At 44.3% G+C, this 18,827-nt stretch overlaps 1 protein-coding gene across 3 annotated transcripts in view; it reads right to left on the bottom strand.

Annotated features, from left to right (window-relative positions):
- KLHL24 (kelch like family member 24) overlaps positions 1-15,464 on the bottom strand; it is a 337,055-nt gene extending 321,591 nt beyond the window's left edge. The window contains exons 1-2 of one of the 3 annotated variants that reach the window (XM_086943985.1): positions 15,276-15,464; positions 14,368-14,438 (exon numbers count right to left, since the gene is read on the bottom strand). The gene's annotated coding sequence lies outside the window, so the exon portion shown is untranslated. Of the gene's footprint in view, positions 1-11,381; positions 11,433-14,367; positions 14,439-15,275 lie in introns of those variants that run through there. The other 2 variants (XM_086943987.1, XM_086943988.1) reach the window with 2 other exon arrangements.
- Between the last annotated feature and the right edge of the window lie 3,363 nt (positions 15,465-18,827).

Below are 18,827 nucleotides of genomic sequence, written 5' to 3'. Positions count from 1 at the left end.
ATGACCCGTGACCACTTTAATCTCCTCCTGTCGTTGGTAAGTTGGGCGTCCCCTGTATAGGTGGCCGATGGCTCCTCGTGTCTATTTAGACCCGGTAACTTCAACGATAGAGACAGTGGATTGTGATCACTTTCCGGGCGCTCTAATACTGCCATGTCAATTAGCAAAGCCCAATGTTCCATGTCCAGTAAGATATAGTCAATGCGGCTCTGCCTCTGGCCATTATCGAAAGTACAATTTCCCTTCGCATCCGAGGCGGAGCGGCCATTACATGCACGGAACCCATTTTGTAAACAAAAAGCCATCCAGGACACTGCAGCCTCTGTTGCTTTAGCCCTCTTCTCCACTTGTAAGTCCGGGATACCCCATACCGAATCGTCTGCCATAGTCCAGGTATCTCCCATATCTAGCACAGGTTCTATAGTACAATTTAAATCGCCAGCAAGAATGGTAGTAATGCCTCTGTCCATTTTTGTAATCATATGATCAACTAGGTTCAACAGGGGTGGGCTTCGACCGCCAGACAAACCTCTAGCATAAATATTAATAATGTTCAAGATTTGCTTGTTCCCTTTGTTTATTATGATGGAGAGGAGATCCTGACTCTCCACCGGGTACTCCGTTGGATAGAGACCCAGGGATTGTTTTACCCAGATCAACAAGCCACCTGCGGCCCGCCCTTTACCTCCTTTGATTGCGGGTTTGAAGAAGTTAATGTAACCTAACTTATGAACAGGCTCCGTTGCCCATGTTTCCTGCAACAGGATAATATCATAATTGTCCATAAAGTTTGACCAATCCGTAGACGCAAGGCGCGCCTTAATGCCCGTTATGTTCCAGGACAAAATTTTCAAATGTTCTTTCAGGTTGTCTGGCAACAGAGGGTGTAGGGGCTGTACAGATCCATGAGACGCCCCTGTATCATCATTAACCACTAAGTACTTAATACAATCTGATGGGACTTTGATTTTGTCCTTGGTCAAGGACCCCTGAGTAGCTACGTATGGTAGAGGGCTGTTTGACACAAGCGTTTGGCCTCCTTCCCCGTCTACTCGAGTGGTTAATTGGATTGGGCACACCATATTATCTTCAATGGGCTCTTGGGCTACCATACTACCAATCAAAGACTCATTAGATGGATCGTTGAGTCAATCTATAGCTTCAAGGCCAGAAAGGGGGCCAAAATGATTAAAAAGGAAGGGGCGTTGGCAGTCAAGCGGGGTTAATGCCAGGGGATGTCTTGCAGCAGGACCTTTACGAAACAAAGGATAAGATTGAAAGGGTATTTGCCTGCGCGGGTAAAAGTAGGATAAAGCTAGTGTTTGTACATCACCCTGCCTTGCAAACCTGGGTTCTCGTTTAATAGCATCTACCACCCATGAATCTTTGAACGAGATAAGGATACAATCTCCTTCTAAGTCTTTTACCTCCGGCCCCACCCAATCTACTCTCCTCACATACAATATCTCCGTGTGGGGGTGGAGGGGGGTAGCGGGCAATTTTTGTTCAACCAGAAGGTAACTTTATTGCGAAGGTCACCATAAGATTCCCTAGCATTCGGCCTTAATGGTGCTACGCCTGTCAAAACGATGGTGTGTAGGGCTGCTTCAGGTGGTAGATCAACGCTGGGAATATTTGGTCTTTTGCGCCCCCCCTCCCTGTGATTGGTGGAAGCAGTGTGTTGGGCTCTTGAGGTACTTGGGGGAGGAAGATTTGAATTAGGTTGTGAGGGAGGACCCATAGTTTGGCGCCCACCAGTACTTTGTTTAGCCACTAGTTTCGATTGGGGCTTTAGAACCTGAGTGTGAGTGCTAGCTCCTAATTTGGAAGAAGTGGTAGAGGTGGTATTGGTTTTTTGACCCCCTTTAGATATGGTGTTATTTATTCCTATGGTTTTATTAGGGAGATTTTTACCCTTTTCCATATTGTTGTTACTGATAACCTTACTAGATGCCTTACTGGGTGCTGGTGTATTAATAGCACCCGTATTGTTTGAGCCAAGTAATGCTTGAAGCATCGTATGGTTTGAATGGATCAAATCCTCCATACTATCGATTTTAGAGGTCATGAGCCTAGTCCGCTCCAGGACTGGTAAGAGTAGTGTTTTAAACATGGCCTCCATTTTTGCCAACAGAACCTCATCACTGTTGAGGCACATGGGACAAGTAGTTGAGGAGCCCAAAGCTAAAAGAGAGGGGCATAACATGTTATTAGGCACAGAGGATATTAACGGGTTTGGGTGAGGCTCGGGCCCCTGGCACCATTCCCCTTGGACTTTGTTTACTTCACTGGTTTTTAGGTTTCTTTCCCCTGACATTCTAGAGTCCCGTTTTCTCTTTTCGGTATTGGGGCCAGGATTGGATATAGGGGGAATAACATTTTCAACAGAGTTCGACATGTTGGACTGGTTGAGGAGAGGAGATCCAGAGAGCTGGCTAAAATCCTGCTCCTCACTAATCACGGAATCGTTATCCTCCTCCCCGTCCCCCTGTGTGTCTTTGGAAGCATTTATACTATTCCTTTCTTCCTTCGTTTTATCCCTTATTGGGCTACCCCCAATATTTTCTAAGTGGACTATTGCGTCCGTAGAGGTAGTATGGACACAATTGAAGGCAGCATGGGGTGCAGAGGGTGCAGGGGAGATAGATGTAGCTAGAGCCCCCAGTGAAGATCGCTTTCCACTAATTAGGTCTATTGACAATCTTTTCTCAACCATGGCAATTTCCTTTTCCAGGATACCAGTGGCCCGTGTTATAAAAGCGTCCAGGGGACCCGAAACGACACCCTTGGTGGTATTAATTTGGACAGTACGTTCCTTCCCTGATCTTAACGGCATTTTCTATGGTCTTCTTGGCGTCCAGGGGGAGTGGGCCTAGGCCGGACTCTGCCGTACTCGAACGGCCTCAAACGGCCCGCTCTTTGCCCGGTCTTCGCCCCGGCCGTTGCCCCGCGCGCGTCCCGCGTGCGCGTTGCTGTGGCTGCTTATCAGGAAGAGGAACAGGAGGAGGGGGCGGGAAGAGGACCAGCTGCGGCCGATCAGCGCCGCTGAGCACGCTGGTCCTCGCAGTCCCGCCTCTGTCCTTGGGGTCAGCTACAATGTCCCTTGAAGCGCGTTGGTGCTCTGGTGCACGAAAGAAGACCCAGGGGCTGGCTCCTAGCAAAGTCTCTTGCCTGCGAGCGGCTCCCGCGAAGCGGGGGCCGCGAGGCGTAGCGAAGTGGCCAGAGAGGCGGACAGGCAAACAGGCGAAGCACTCCCAACAAGGTCAGTGGTGAATCCCAGGAAGCTCTCACTCCGTGGCGATTTTAACTGGAGGAGGGGGCGGGAAGAGGACCAGCTGCGGCCGATCAGCGCCGCTGAGCACGCTGGTCCTCGCAGTCCCGCCTCTGTCCTTGGGGTCAGCTACAATGTCCCTTGAAGCGCGTTGGTGCTCTGGTGCACGAAAGAAGACCCAGGGGCTGGCTCCTAGCAAAGTCTCTTGCCTGCGAGCGGCTCCCGTGAAGCGGGGGCCGCGAGGCGTAGCGAAGTGGCCAGAGAGGCGGACAGGCAAACAGGCGAAGCACTCCCAACAAGGTCAGTGGTGAATCCCAGGAAGCTCTCACTCCGTGGCGATTTTAACTGGAGGAGGGGGCGGGAAGAGGACCAGCTGCGGCCGATCAGCGCCGCTGAGCACGCTGGTCCTCGCAGTCCCGCCTCTGTCCTTGGGGTCAGCTACAATGTCCCTTGAAGCGCGTTGGTGCTCTGGTGCACGAAAGAAGACCCAGGGGCTGGCTCCTAGCAAAGTCTCTTGCCTGCGAGCGGCTCCCGCGAAGCGGGGGCCGCGAGGCGTAGCGAAGTGGCCAGAGAGGCGGACAGGCAAACAGGCGAAGCACTCCCAACAAGGTCAGTGGTGAATCCCAGGAAGCTCTCACTCCGTGGCGATTTTAACTGGAGGAGGGGGCGGGAAGAGGACCAGCTGCGGCCGATCAGCGCCGCTGAGCACGCTGGTCCTCGCAGTCCCGCCTCTGTCCTTGGGGTCAGCTACAATGTCCCTTGAAGCGCTTTGGTGCTCTGGTGCACGAAAGAAGACCCAGGGGCTGGCTCCTAGCAAAGTCTCTTGCCTGCGAGCGGCTCCCGCGAAGCGGGGGCCGCGAGGCGTAGCGAAGTGGCCAGAGAGGCGGACAGGCAAACAGGCGAAGCACTTTATTTGAAAAAAAGAAATAACATTGTTTATATTAAGAATTCCCAATGTAAACTGTTTGTAATGTTATGGTTTTACTATTTTCTATTTTTTAATGAAATAGTCTTAGATTTAGAAAATGTATTTATTGTTTTAAAATCGCAAATACATCTGATTGGTCCTCAATTTGCAAAATGATCTTTGGAAAGATGGGCGTGGAAATGTAAATTGCATCTTGTTTTTATGTGTTTGTACATCTTTTATGGTTATTTAACCGAAAAAAAGATTTTTGAATTGAATTGAATACTATGCATGCTTTATTCCAGGGTTTGCAGTGATGTCTGAACCTTTCAAATAGTTACTAATGAAAAAAAGTACCATCTGTTTGGGATGATGTTGAAAACCAAGTGTTTGTGAAAGTGAAAGAAATGATTGTGTGTGTACCAGAGCTAAACCTTTCACTCCTTAGATGAGGTGCACACTAACAGATGATGCAAGCAACCTGGGCATTGGTGCGATCCTGATAAATTATGGAAGGTAAAGAATATAAGGTGGGGTTTGCTTTGCGTTGTCCAAAGGAAGCAGAGCGCCACTACAGTACAATAGAGAAAGAAGCCTTGGCTAGTGTGTGGGATTTCAAGTATTTCAAAACGTTCTTTTGGGGCAGGAGATTTAGGATTGTTACTGACCATAAGCCGTTTACCATTCTTTTAGGTGAAGAGGCATGGTGAATGCTAGCACCCGGTTGATACATCTGTTGTCGCGCCAGCAAGAGTTTAATTTTAACATTTGCCAAATTTCCTGTGTTAAGAATGCCAAAGCAGACTTTATATCCAGTTTTCCTGTTGTTGATTCAGAAGTTGAGGATGATGAGTGAATAAATTAGTGTGTTGTTAGTTTGATGGATATATTGAAACACAGTGAAGGGGTTTTCTATAATGCTATATGCTTTCTGAGATTGTAATAAAAGGCAGGAGGAATATGCAATGGATATGTTCATTACCCTGGATATTTTGAGTCAAGACAGCACCCAGACTTACTTGACTTGCATCAACTACTAATAAGCATTCACACACCGACTTTTAGGATAGATGAGCTGACCCTTTAATCATCTGCGTTTTAATGGCTTCAAAAGTTTGAGCTACAGAGTGATACCACATAATGTGTCCTCCTTTCTTTAAAAGCTTGCGTAGAGGTTGTACAATGAAAGCATATTCTTGAATGAAGCTTGAATAATATTCATTCATTCAAATGAATGATTTCAAATCATCTTTGGAAGATGGTACCTCCGAGATTGCCGTTACCAGGGAAAAGTTTGGTTTGATACCATTTATGGAAAAGTGGTGAACCAAATAATCCACTTTTTGTACTAAAAAACAACATCAATTATGCTTCTATTAATTGTGGGTTTGCTGAATAGATTTGGCAAATATCAAGGCATCATCTTGATATGTCTGAGTGCCAGATATACCCATCAGCATAGTATCCATGAGCTTCTGGAAAACACTTGCTGCAGAAGCTAGACCAACGGGAAGACTAAGAACTTTGCATCTGACAAATTAGTCATCAAATCTTGAATTTTTGAAAGTGAATAACAAGCCAACAAAATGTTGCCATTGAGTGTGCAGAAATCTGCACATAAACATATAGTGCCCTCTTTTTTTGTACAATTAGTGATGGGCTTACCCACTCAGGGGGTCTGTAGGAGTAATCCCAGCTTCTGACACCAAGTTTATCTAATAACACTTGAACTGCTGCCCTTACTGATAATGGTACAGGTCTGGGTTTGTGGGCAGTCGGTATAGCATGTGCCTTTAATTTTGTAATCAAAGTTGCAAAAACATACCTATCTTAGATTGAAACACTTTTGGATATGATTTTGTAATTCCTTTAATCTCTTCTGAAGGGTCCACAATAGTAGCTGCACAAGCGGGTTTGACTACAACTGGAACATCAGAACCAGAAATTAGCATCAGACCCAATTTAGCCAAGCCTTGCCAGCCAATGATAAGCTTATATTTTAATGATACATTAACATTTGTCATATCTTTTCTTCCAAGTCATTCTAATTGTTCAACAAAAAATCTTAACACCGTGAAGTCTTGATCTCCATAGGCTTTGGGAGATCCATCTGTTGGAGACAAACTTTTAGAATCAGACCAATGTTGAGCATATAAGGTATCAAATCATGGTGATGGGGGCTCCAGAATCAGCCATCATCTGCATTCTGATACCCCCAACCATTGCTTCACATAGTATACCAGTCCTTTATTTGATTTACAGTTATGTTATCAACAGTGTCTAACGTAAGCACTACTTTTGAAATGTAATGTGTACTGTTTGAAGCAGATAAATCAGTATCAATTGTATGCACATGTACATTGCCCTTGCTCCTGCAAACTCCCTGAAAGTATTTTACTTTGTTACACTTGTTACACCTTTTACCTCGAGCAGAACATCCTGCAAAATTACTTATGTGAAATTTTGAACCACACCTGAAACGAAACCCTGATCCCTTCTTAGGTACGGCTTTACTACTTTTGTATTTAACGGATAATGCATTTCTAGTGTCAGACACTTCAAACACATTTACAGAATGGGAAATTAAATAATTTCCCATTAGTTTATTAGAAATAATAGATCTTTCAACAGCTTTAGCTGAATCTATAACCTCTGTTAGGGTTGGATCTCTGCAACTTAGAAGCTGTTCCTGGATTTTTTTTAAGTTGCAGCCAAATACAAATTGGTCTCTTAAACTAATATCTTGAGTAGTACAGTCTGTAATTTTCTTTTCTTTTATTATGCCCCTACTTCCTTTACATACCTTTTTTTTAAATCCATTCTTAGGAGTAATTTGAATAAATAAAGTATTAAATGTACATACCAACTTCTACTCCTTTTGTTTTCTTGAAAATAAACACTTCGAGCTTGTTCAATTACTTAACGTAATTAGCCTGAGAGGCTGAGACCCCTGTTTCTGAAACTAAGGTTGACGTGCAATGCAACATAATTAAAGATGGCCACCATGTAGCGTGCTTACGTCGACGCTGACCGTCTGTATAGGTTTCAGTGGTTGCCAAGGCAGAGCGGGTCATTGAGGCTTCGACGTTGCCAAGGCAGCATGCGTTGTGAAGGCTTTGATTTGAAGATTGCCAGCTGGTAACCTTGGTGATGTACAAGAGCTTGCGTGAGACATTGCGCTGATCCAGGGGTTCGAGCGTGCGTGCAGGAAGACAGGGAACTGATTCCCAAGGGCAAAAATGCTGGTCTGTAAAGTAAGCCTCAATAAAATCAAAAAGGCGGGATGCCGAGTTCAATTTCCTTCATGGGTCCGATCCAGTAGAGGCTCCAGCCAGAAAATGATGACAGCGGGCTCCTCGAAAAGAGAGAAATTTGCTTTTTGCCAAATGAAGAGTCTATTGTACCCGCAAAGAACCAGTATGAAGCAATAAGGTACAAAACAAGTATTCTTCTTTATTCCAAATAAAGGAGCCCACGTCCTTTAGGTACTCTCTCCATCAGTCCCCAACTCTAACTGGAGAAAATGTAGTTGGCAATCATGGGGAAGGAATGCAGAACAAGGAGACCACTCGAAATCCAAAAAATACATGTAAGATTGCATGGTAACTGAAAAGGCATGTTGAAGTGTGAAGTAAAGAAACGAAAGGCTAACATTCTGTCACTATAGGCTCCTAGACATCTCTGATTTTTTGGGTTATTGATTCGGCGTCTAGACATATATTTTTTTTAATGTGTTGTCATATTGAATTTTAGTATGTTAAAGGAGGAGTGATACTGTATTTAGTTACTTATAGTTATATGCACACATTCTCCTGGAACAATGGCACGAGAGGGCTCTCGAGCCCTATGTTCCATTATTAGGATGTTTTAGCTGGGTGCTAAGTTCTGACGAAGACCGAGATGGCACTTGCTGGGAGTTCTCCTTAGGGAATACACATTCAGGCTTTTATGCTTCATATTTACCAAACAAATCTGGAACTGTAAAAGCAGCTTTTGTCCAGAGAAGTTCTATGTTACTAGCACTTCACAACAGACCCAATCTGTGTCACACATTTTATTGACACAGCAAAATTAAATGATTTGCACTGATTTACACAATGTTGAGCTTATGGCTAGATCGTAACCTAGTTCTCCATTATCAAGGGTCAGCAGCACTACCTATTAGGACCAGTAGTTAAAGCGGGCGCGATCGGCAGGGCACGCCAGGGCTCTGGGTGAGGCTGGCATAGAGCACAAACTATTGGATGCCCGATGACTATGCCATAACGCCTGTGTGGGGCGGATAATCAAGATACACCGCACACTACAACAACACGGCGTTTATGAGGGTGTCCATTTCTGAACTAAAGGTTCTGAACGTTACAAGTGTCCATTCCCTCACTTGATTAATCTTGTCTCCATTATCAAGGGTCAGCAGCACTACCTATTAGGACCAGTAGTTAAAGCGGGCGCGATCGGCAGGGCACGGCACGCCCCTACTTTTTCAATTTAATAGAATCTGCTCCCCTACTTTCTTATTCAAAAAATTCATCCCACGATGGCAGAAAAAGCCAAGGCCTATAGATAAGGGTCGGCCGTTTAAGCAGTTCAGGGATGGGCAATGAGGGCAGAAAAGTAAAAGGACTCTGTATCTTCCTTCTTGCCCAGAAAAAACAAGGACAGTGTCCACTTCTGCTGCTCCCCAGCTGTCAGTTGCCCCCTCAAACTTTCTCTCTTTCTTCCTTTTCATCTTATTCCCTCTCTTTCTGTCTCTGTGTCGCTCCTCCTCACTTGCTGAAAACATAACTTCAAGAAACGGCTCTTACCCTCCATTCATTCCCTTTGAAATGAATCCAAAAAAGAAAAACACTTTTGCTAGAAATTTATTTTTCTGACATTTTTTCTATTTCAAAGTGCAGCCTCTAGATGGAGAGAAAAAAAAATTTAAAAATACAAAAAATAACGAAATGACTAAAGCAAGACAGATTGGTCACAAAGCGGACAGATTTGTTTTATTCACACCCAAACACATTAGCGCAACTTTACAGAGTGAAGCACTGCTTTTGTTTTCTCATATTTCTTTGAACAACATTTATTTTACCTGGGTAGGAAAGTGCACCATTCCTGGAAGTACTGCAATACCTGGTTGATGTTTGGAGTGGAAATGTTTAATGTGATCTTATCAGCTACTTTCCTTATTTTCGTTAATAAAATGTGTACTACATCACTGTGTTAAGGAATGTTGTCTTTTTAAGCCATACTTTTAACGTTTTGGAAGGATAATAAGCAATGAGCATTGAAACTGGTCCCTTCTGGGCCCTGTAGTCATGTCCTTAAATTTTCAGGAAAAAACACTCATCGATTTCTGAATAATAAGCGTAAAAGCGTTAAGGTAACCATGTTGCTCCTGCTTACGTTTCACATGCTTTACTTAATCTTGCATTCCCGATTAGTGTTTCGTTTTTCCAAGATGTTATTACTTTTTTTTTCAGGCAGCAAATTACTCTTGTCAAGTTCATAATTTGAATTTAGTCACATCCAGGTATTTATAGTGGGGCACAAATGGGTTACAGCTGAAGGCAGTGCAGAGTTTCTCTCAGTAGGGCAATATGGTGTTCAGTGGGGGAGAGGATGTGACACTAGACCCAGAGCTGCTGAATTTGGAACTGGAGAACCAGGTTCTGCCTTCATAACTAATCAACCAGACCACTCTTTTGAGGGGGCATATTCCCATGCTGGACCATTAGAAGGCCCTGTTAGACCTTAGAAGCCCTGGTGACTAAGCACCAGCAGGTAGACCCTAGTGGTGGCAAGTGTGGGTTAACCTTGAAGGCCTGTCCACTATAATCCATACTGAAGTATGCCTCCAATTTAGCAGGCAGGCCTACGACACAGTATACCAAAGAGCGACAGTCACTCTGTCACAGGACCTTTGTGGCCAGTACGCCTCACCCATTGGTACCTTCATTGGCCTTGTTTCAGAAGTAGTAGTGCAGCTCACCAGGGATCGGCCATGCAGGATTTGCACGCACACCAAACTAAGTTTGCAAACCTCACACTCCCTCTGCTTCATGCACAAGTACTTTTAATATGTGCTGCCTCCTTTGTGGGCTACTGGAATTATGAAGCAATGGAGGACAAAATGATGTTGCAGTGCTGGCTAAATTATGCAGCAAAAAAAAAAGCTGCAGCGTAATGTGGTATAATTTCTGATAATTTATTATTTTTAGATTTTTACACATACTAACAATCTCTGCAAAGATGTTGCCTCATTAGTACCAGTATCACATGCAAATTCAGCAGTGAGAGGTGAACAGTCAACCTTAGCAAGGAGCCCTCCACCTCACAGCAACACAAGCCACATTTTTTTGTAACTTTTAATCCGTTTGACCTACTGTTTTTTAGTTATAATAGTCAAATTATGCAGCAGATGATGTATTACATGCCAAATATGGCAGAACCATAATTATGTTTAAAACATTTGCTTACTAGGGTATTTTGACATTCTTGTTTGAACTGCTCTTGTGGAAAAAGGGAGAAGTGCTGATGACAGACACTGCATGGCTCGGAGGCAAATGGATGCGGATTCTACTATTGTTTTAAATCTGCTTTTATTTTCATATAGAGAACAAAGGGGGGGTCTAGGTACACACCTCACAGGGCCCACAACCCTATGTAGGGCCGGCCGCGCAATTCAGAAGTGTCTCAAGGGATTTCGGGGAGGCTGTCAATAAGTCATATTTAACCATAAATAAACATGTGTAACCATTGGTTACATTTAGTAAATAATACTTTGTAACTAGTCAGTGAAACGCTAAGCAACTGTTAACAATTAAGATGTTTTGCACCTTCGGGCCACACCTCTGACTCCGCCCACTGACCAAATCCTCCGGTTATTCCCGTCCACAGTTCCCCTACTCCCCCCTCCCCTCCACTTCAACTACTGATTGGAACACATAACCTTTTAAGAAAGCTCGGTCCGGCCTCGAGGTTTTAAAAGGACCTCGAAGAACCTGAAACGATTTTTCAGAGGCTTGACGACTTTTAGTTAGCACTTCCGTAATATTAAAAATGCAATTTCTAAACGTACTCTACGTTTTGAACCTGTTTAAATGAACATGAATTTGTACGTGGTATTCAAACTGATGCCGTGTAAGGCTGCACAAAGTCTACCAATCACCCCAAAATTCGAGCACATCGCACACAAAAGATCCCTTGACCTACAGTGCAGAAGCGCGCATCACAACAGTCCAGCGTGGCAACCGACATCAGAGGCCCAAACGCCCGCCTTTCCTTCCAGACACGCCCAGCGACAAGCAGAGGCCACCAGTCAGGAATCGAAGCGAGGCCACCTAGCCAATCAGAGTGTCCTATCGCAGTCGAATCGCCTCTTGCTGCACCAGCGAATAAAAGGTTTAGTTTGTTTTTTCCGCTGTAGAATAAATGATTACGAAACGGGGGAAAGTCACGTGGCAGCACGGGACTTTGTCACGCGTGATGGCCATGTTGTGGTCAGGCAAACGTCACAGTAGACGTAGTATTTTAGGCCATTGGTGCTTTAATCATTGACAACATGACGTCCGATCACACCCCCGCCCCTAAAACGTGGACCCTGTACGATACTGTGCTTACTAGACAAAGTCCGTTCTATTTAGGCCGCAAAGTTAACTTGCGCTTCTCGCCTGACTATCATTCCCGTTACCAAGAATTGACAGTGAGGCAGGCCAGTCCGTTCTTAGTTACAAAATAGCTCCTCCTTCTCCTCAGAAACATTGTAAACAAATCATCAAGGCAAGAGTTATGCGTTGGTCAGAAAGGAAGCCTGCTGAGGACGGGGTTGAGTATTGTAGAAATATTTCATAAGGTGTGTAAAGAAAATGTGTTATGTTACCTCAGTCAGCCGCGCTGTTGAATTCTGCTATACCTGACCTGTGAACTCTAAATACGAATCCCAACTAACCCGAAAAGGGAGTCTTTTCAAGGACACTGATACCCTTGGCCTTCCGTTGCCATCCTAACGCATGCTGAGAGTTACTTACAATCTGGGTTCGTTTTTATGTGAACCAATTTGCCTGGTAAACTGAAAGCTCACCAGGGTAGAAAGCTGGTAGAGACTGGATCAAATGCTAATTTTACTTACGGCATATCCAGCGATTCAGTTTTAATGGCCCTACGGTTTAAGGCAGTCTTTGTCATATCCCTTCCGCACTGCACATAGGCGCTCCAAAGGCATGTAAACTCCATTCACCCCCAAGTATGCATCTTCCCACCCAGCGACCGTTCAGTGAGGAACCAACCTTTCCAAAAACAGTAACCTGTACGCACAATATGTACCAGCACTTCGAAACACAGCAGACTGCCCCCACAACACTAGCCTCACCACATACCAGTTTCCCAAAACAAGTACCAGTCCAGATTTTTTGACAACGTAGCGGCGCCCCATGTTTATCCATACCCCATGACATGTTGTAGCCACCCCCTGTACCTAAAGCATAGCATATTTTAGTGGATAGTTCATGCTGGAGGGGTGCTTTTATGCTACAATACCTGTGACTTGCTTTTAAATTGAAAGGTATGCTTATGATCTGTCACCCTAGGCTTCCCCTATTCCAAGAAGTCAGTCTTGACCTCAACAATGGAAAGTCATTTGACATTTATATACTCTGACCTTCATAACCATTAAGGCACTCGTTTCGTCATTCATACTTGAGGACCGACAATTACTTTAATTCCCAAGAACAATCCAGCCGCGGATATTAAGCTATGGGGGGGGGGGGGGGGGGGGCTTTACCTTATTGCAATATTAGGATCATGCTTGTATATTTTGAACATTAAATGTCCAGCCTCAGCCTTTACGTGATAAATAGAGTTACATTTGATCTTTGTGTCCAAATGACATGCTGTCCAGAATGAGTCTCCACTTTTATATGTATCTTAATACACCACAAATGTCAGTATTGGCATTTATGCTTGAGAGAGAAACAGACTTGACCCTCGTCACTGAGAAGGAGACTACTTTTAACTTTACCCAGTCAGTCAATACCTTTACCCAAAGAAGGCCAGCTTTGGCCTTTCTACACCAGTGAGGGCGCACTTTCACTTTTACTTGGTAGATAGCCAGTCTTAACATTCATGAACTAAAGAGGGTCAGCTTTGATCTTTATACCATGAGGTGGAGCAGAATTTACACCAAAGAGGGAGCTAGTACTATTTTAGAATAGCAGAAGGCCATCTTTGCCCTTCATATCCATAGAAAGTGAAACTTGACTTTAGCCGTAAACAGGGTCTTCCTCCACCAATACACTAAACAAGGCAAGGCTTGAAGACTTAGACCATGTAGGTCGCCAGATCTTGACCCACTGAAGGACCCAGGACCAGGCAATCGTGTACTTTTTACCACTTTCTCCAGTTCGGAATCTGCATGACACAATCAGATTGCATATCTTTTCGTCTACTATTTGTGGAATAAGAAATTACAATTGCACTTCCCTTATCAACCCTCACCAAAAAATTGACTCATTGTGGATTAGGAGGCATTATAATCACGAAGTTCTATAACAACGTTCAGAATTGAGCAGGGTTTGTGTGAGAGTGCTCTTAGCCTAATGATAATAACGCGTTATATTTAGATCAAAACAAGGCAGTAGCTGTGTCCATTTTCTCTCACCCCAGTCTCTCTGAAGCCAAGCCTTTTGTGACCTCACCCTGACCTTGCACAAAGGGTTAAGGGGGTAAGTGCGAGACGGTAAAGATCTAAAGTATGGAAGGACATTTCATTTGCTTTAACGTTTCTTTCGTTCTTTGATATGCTTCTCTCTCCTCCCACTTTCTCTCTCTCTCACACACAAACATTGTGGCCGGCAGTGGATATTAATAACACTATTCTCCCTGTGGGACGTTAAATATAGCAGGCACCCGGATCTGGCCGTTGATGGGGGTTGTTTACCCGCCCGTGCTCACGATGCTTTGTGTACAGCAGAGGCCGCGCACGCTCTGGGGTATGCAACAGTACAAGGCATGCAAAATACATAATCAAAGCAGTACCGACCATGATCGTTTTATACAGAGGGCGTGTTTTGCAATTCAGGCAGAACAAATGCAAAGCAGAAACATCTCCAGCCAGGCCTCCATCGGAGAAGTACGTGTTAGTCGGTGCCAGGCAGAGCAACCATGTTCTATACCCCAGGGGACAGTTGTTTACTGTACTCACCCAGAGTGAAGTTTCTCTTCACAGCCCATGTGAGAGCACCAGTCAAGTTTCGTCACACCTCCGGTATACGTCTATATTAAAAACAAATAAAAAATAATAGTACCCTTTTTATGCTGGGTATAACAACTACAACCTATACTAGTTCTCGCCACAGAATAGGTACTCAACCAGGGCCTAAGTCCCCGTGATCTTCCCTCAAAGTACATTCTTCTAGATCAGGTATCCAAACAGTGTCACACAACCCTCAAGCGCTCTGAAGTTTCTCAGGTCCACGAGTGTGTAACTTGTCCAGTCCAGGCATTTTGTTTTAGGTTCCAGTTCTATATAAATGGAAACCCTTCCCTCTTCTATCCCCCACTATCATTTTTCAATCCAAATAATAGACTCAAATTATAGTCACAAGTCCACCACTCAAATTAATTTCAAATTTCCCTATACCAATTCACACTAATCCTTTATGGGGGATGGAGTACCGCGATATAAATACAATTTCAATTATTTGTATTCTCGTCCTCGTTTGATAATGAGATCAACAAACTACAAATCCCAGACTCCACCGAAAAAATGGCCTGAAAGCACTACCCACGTATGGCACTGTGAAATTTGAGAGCTCTGATCCTGTGACACCTACAATTAAAACCTACTGGTACCATGTACTCATCACAGTTCCTTCCAGACCAGAACCTCGCTTTCGAAGTAGCTCCCACAAAAGACCTTACACGTACCACATACGACGACTCTTCAGCGGTATTCCTCCACTTTTTAACAACGACACTCCCGTGATCCCCATAATCACGCCAACACTTTCCTGCCACCCCCTCACGATAATAGCCCCGTTCCAGAAACAAACCAGTATCTGCCATCCCCATCATTTACCCCACTCTTGTTCAGGTCATGTATGTACTTACTCAGTGTCTCAGTCCCGCGTCTCCCTTTCTGAGCTCTTTAGCGGTGCGCACAGGGGTACAGGTGCGGCGCTGTCCCCCCTCTTGAAATTCAAGGCTGTCTTTTTTTTTTTGCTCTGTTCCCATCTGAACAGAAAACAAAGAGCTTCTGCAAACACATGACTTTCCACTTCCAAAACATATGATGTCACCAGCTCTGGGCCAATCAAAGTCTGCTGGGAGGGACTCATAAGCAACCGGCTCTGAAGAAAGTCTCATGTTCACCCTTTCGCCGGTCCGTGGGATGACAAGGGCAACTACAGTTCATCGTTCGCTGCACTCCAGGGACCCCAAAAGTAAAATCTACAGCCTGCGTCAGAGAGATTTCTTAATTTACGTGTACACGAGGAAACGATTCATTTAAATACACCGAATAAAGGCAGTTTTAATAAATAGCCTACAAGTTTCCGAAAAGCGCTTCGACGCCTAGTCAGGGGTAGTAAGCGGTATGTACATGCTATTACAATTACACTCCTGCCCCTTCCTAGGAGAGACTTTAAGCAGAGATCTCAAGTTTCCCCGGCCCTTGCGCGAACATCTGATAATATCCAGATGTTTCCTTTCTGGAACTCGTGGTCCTAAGATTATGACGGGATAAACAAAACTAACAGCCATAGAAAATGCAATGAAACCGACGAACTGTAGGAGCTACCCACAGGGCACAAGCCATAAAAAAGAAGTTGAGGGGACTAACCTAGATAGGCAGTATGCAAGTGACATCACGGCGCATGACATCACGGTGATTGACATCACACATGTCATCACAGGAATTTACATAATAGACAATGACATCATAGGAAGTGCCATCACAAGCCACGAATTTACAGGAAGTGGCATCACAAGAAGTGACATCATATCTAAAGCCCTCATATATATGTTTAGCAGGTCTATCATGTGTACGTTTGAGCGAATTGCGAGGAAAATAGCACAGTGAGCTGTGGAAGATGATATGTGACTTCTACATCTTGCTATCCCCCAGTTTTATGTAACACATCCTGTACATTTAGTTACAAAGTTATATAATTTATTGTACATGTAATATGCACGTGTTGATGTAAAGCGCTCTGACAGCCTGCATTGCAATGAGTAGGGCTATACAAGAAAAAATGGTGGTATTTAAATTATTTCAACACCTCCTCTGGGGCGTAAGCTCTACATAAATGCAATTTGCTTTGTGTAAATACTGGGCAAGACCAACACATCTGATGTTCTTACAGTAAATGCATATCTCCTAAACAGGTAAAGAATAAAGTGAAAAGCTGTCTGTCTTAAGTATGTGTGATGTGCTAACAAGGTGTGAGCCTTTATTTCCCCTCCACTTCATTTGCATCAGGTGTGCGGCTTTTGGCTGCTCCTAGCCAAGAGACTGGGGCAAATGGAGGCCTGAGGACCCCGCAAATGCGGCTTTTGTTATGGGCCTAGCAGGAGTCTTAAATAAGAAAGTTCTGTCCCCGCCTGCACGTTGTTGCTTGTGGCAAAAGGAAAGCAGACAACGTGCAGGTGCTGCTGAAAGTGACCCAATGTTTGGAAATTACGCCAGGACTAGTTCAGCTCATTATTCTGTGGGGCCCAAATTCGTTTCAGGGTGGACAGCGTTCACCCTGTGAAAAAAGTGGGTGGACGCTGTCCACCAGCGTGTACACCCAACTCGTGCCCTGGCTACCCAAATATGATCTTGGGAAACTGGAGAGCTCTGTACGGAATACTCAATCAAGTAGCTGAAAATGCACTTGTTACGAGACACTTCATCCTGCAGAATGTAGTGGGATTTTAGAAAGAATAGATCTGTCTTTGCTGATTTTTAAACAATTTACATTGATAACTTCACAAGGGAAAACGTTAGTTTGACATACTTTCTGGAGGAATCATCCATGTGCTAATTACTAATTTTGAAACCTAAATAAACCCCACACCATTTATGGTCTCACGTTGGCAATTGTGAAGATAAGAGGCAGGAACAAATATTTCTGCTGTTAGAGGTATACTGACCCATCATGAGCAGACGTACTCAGCACTCACTCAGCAGGCCAAGATTACAACAGACTCAGGGACTCAACTGCAAATTAATGAAAATCTCTTGCCATCACATGCAGCCCTGCCACACCATCTGTTCATGGTTCCTGAAGCAGGACCATAGATGATGAACTGCAGCCACAAAACGCCTAAAAGTGGCTTTGCAAATGCACCTCAATCCTGACTAGGGAAAGGCCAAGTTTGTAGCCCCCCTTTTGTGTTTGTAGTGAACTGGAGGCTATAGTATTGCTGTCAGTCCTCAGTACAGTATCTCGAACAATGAGGCATTACTACTACTGCTCCCTAATTCACTAATTGCCAGAGGCACTGTATGAACCCGTTGGGACGGAAAAGTCCTCAACATGGCAATAGATATGCACCCCTGCCCTGACTGCCCAACTCTATTGATGTCAGGTTCCCTAATGTTGATTTTTGTTGTCATAGGCAAACTGGATCATTCGTATGCACCATGACATTGGTACCGAGGGGTGGAAGGAGAGAGAGTTGGAAAAGAGGAAAATGTGCTTCGATGTGAGGAAGACAGTGAAGAAAACGGTTGTTGTGATTGGTGACTGGGTTAGAGTAAAATTACCTAAAAGAAGAATGAGTAAGTTGAAGTTTGGACAGCCTATGAAGGTTGTCAAGCTGTTGGGTAATGCTGTCAAATCCCAGGATCATAGGTTTTGGAACCTTAACAGGATCGTTATATGTCAACCGCAAAGAATGTGTGAAGAAGTGGCCCCTGCTACACAAGATGTTGGGAGAAAGTCCAGTAGAGTGAAGAGGATGCCCCTTCACTTGCAGGATTGCGTTTCTGAAGAAAACAGTTGTTGTGGTTGGTGACTGGGTTAGGGTAAGAACATGATAAAAGATTGAAGTATTATGCAAATTGCAAGACTCTTTTCTGACGCTGAGATTGGACAAATGCAAGTTTGATGTAGATGAGATAGAGTATTTGGGGCATTTGGTATCTGTGTCCAGCATTAAACCGAAACCCTCTCTAGTTAACGCCATTTCTCAACTCAACTATCCTGAAAAAATATATGAACTGGTGAAGTTCTTTTGTATGGCAGAGTTTTATAACAAATGTGTTCCTAACTTTGAGACAATTGAGACCAGGGTTTTTAGGTGAGGGAAATACTGGGCGCACTGCTCACGGTAGTAATAATAGTACTATTAGGTAAGGGTGCATGCAGGTGAGGGGACAAAGGCCCTAAACCCCTCCAAAAGTGTGTGCCAAGACACACACTATGTACATAAAGAAAAACCTGTTGCGCACCAAATAAAGAGAGTACAGAAATGATGTCTCAATGGACATTTAAAAGTTCAAGTATCCAAATTTGAAGAAAAGGGAGGACGATGGGTAATACGGCTCCTCTTTTATTGTTGTGGATATCCAGCCGACACGTGTTTCGTCGCCAAGCAATTACAATACTTTGGCGACTCCTCAGGGCTGTAGTAGATGAGTGCTTAACCACAGGTCGCTGTGCCGGTGATAATTCC

The sequence above is a fragment of the Lissotriton vulgaris genome, chromosome 11 (genome assembly GCF_964263255.1).
Source record: "Lissotriton vulgaris chromosome 11, aLisVul1.2, whole genome shotgun sequence".
NCBI lineage: Eukaryota > Metazoa > Chordata > Amphibia > Caudata > Salamandridae > Lissotriton > Lissotriton vulgaris.
This window is presented reverse-complemented; position numbering and strand designations above follow the sequence as displayed.